Below are 2,012 nucleotides of genomic sequence, written 5' to 3' on the forward strand. Positions count from 1 at the left end.
AGAGTCAGGCTGTTTCGAGGGGACACATGCACCCCCATGTTTATAGCAGCACTAGCAACCATAGCCAAAGTATGGAAAGAGCCCAAATGTCCATCGATGGGTGAATGGATAAAGAAGATGTGGCCGAGGGAGTATTACTCGGCAATCAAAAAGAATGAACTCTTGGGGCGCCTGGGTGGCTCAGTCGGTTGAGCATCCGACTTTGGCTCAGGTCATGATCTCGCAGTTTGTGAGTTTGGGCCCCTCATCGGGCTCTGTGCTGACAGCTCGGAGCCTGCAGCCTGGTTCGAATTCTGTGTCTCCCTCTCTCTCTGCCCCTCCCTTGCTCACACTCTGCCTCTCTCTGTCTCTCAAAAATAAATAAATGTTAAAAAAATAAATTTAGGGGCGCCTGGGTGGCGCAGTCGGTTAAGCGTCCGACTTCAGCCAGGTCACGATCTCGCGCTCCGTGAGTTCGAGCCCCGCGTCGGGCTCTGGGCTGATGGCTCAGAGCCTGGAGCCTGTTTCCGATTCTGTGTCTCCCTCTCTCTCTGCCCCTCCCCCGTTCATGCTCTGTCTCTCTCTGTCCCAAAAATAAATAAATGTTGAAAAAAAAAATTAAAAAAAAATAAATTAATTAAAAAGAAAAAGAACTCTTGCCATTTGCAACTATGTGGATGGAATTGGAGGGTATTATGCTAAGTGAAATTAGTCAGAGAAAGACAAATATATGACCTCACTCATATGAAGACTTTAAGACACAGAACAGATGAACATAAGGGAAGGGATGCAAAAATAATATAAAAACAGGGAGGGGGGCAAAACAGAAGAGACCCTTCAATGTGGAGAACAGAGGGTTACTGGAGGGGTTGTGGGAGGGGGGATGGGCTAAATGGGTAAGGGACATTAGGGAATCTACTCCTGAAATCATTGTTGCACGATATGCTAACTCATTTGGACATAAATTTTAAAAATTAAAAAATTAATTAATTAATTGATTGATTAATTTTAAAAAATAAATAAATCAATGGGGAAGAAAAGAGTCAGGAACTCTACCAACTAAGCCACCCAGGCGCCCCTAAAATAAATCGTGTATAAAAGAAAAAAACAGAACCAAACAAAAACCTTATCGTTGCCATGGGAACAGGGACTGTTCTGGGCAGGGGTGGAGGCAACCAGAGGCCCAAGTAGGAAGCCAAGGCAGCATCCAGGCTGGAGATGACTCGGCCTGACCTTGAGCCACGGGGTGAGGAGTTACAGGAAAATGGACAAATTGGGGTGTTTCAGAAACACAGGGCCAGCAGGACCAACGTGGATGACAGGAAGAAAAGACTATGGGACTCGGGGCGTATGCTCTTCGGCTACCCTTACTGAGCTAGGGGAGCAGGCCTGGGGCCGGGAGATCATCCTAGTGTTCCAATGGAGGGCTGAATGACAGGTGCATTGTATAAATCTCATTTTATGAGGGCCCAGGTGAGGGGGGCGGAAGCCTTTCTGATTTGTGACATGACAGCATTCTTGGGGATAGTTCTTCCCAGTCCTGGGGCCAAGGATGCGGACTTGCTGTGTGGCCTCCGAGGGAGTTCTTCCCTTCTGAGTCTCATTTTCTCCATCTATAAACTGAGAATCAATAAGGTCCGATAAGGTTCCGCCCACAAGCTTGTCGGTGGGGGACATCAAATAGCCCTGTTCAGTACCTGGCACACAGTGGGCCCTCAATAAACTGTGGTCACCCCCGTCCCTCTCCCCCTGGGTCTCAGGTGGCGGGAGAGGCGCCTGTTGCTTTAACTTATGCAAATAAACTGCGGGTGGTGGAAGGGGGGGGGGGTGATGAAAAAAAAAGGAGCCGCTCCTCTGGATCAGCCAATCAGCTCGCCGGACCGACGGAGCCAGCCGCCTGAATGGCCCAATGGCGGACCGCGCGGACTCTAAGCCCGCCCCTGCCCCCGGGCGCCGTCGGGTGGGTGGGGACTCTCTACGCCACGCCCCGGGGGCGGAGCCAGGCGGCCGCCGCGCCGCAACCGCGGAGGTAG

This window comes from Leopardus geoffroyi, chromosome A2, assembly GCF_018350155.1.
Source record: "Leopardus geoffroyi isolate Oge1 chromosome A2, O.geoffroyi_Oge1_pat1.0, whole genome shotgun sequence".
Taxonomy (NCBI): Eukaryota; Metazoa; Chordata; class Mammalia; order Carnivora; family Felidae; genus Leopardus; species Leopardus geoffroyi.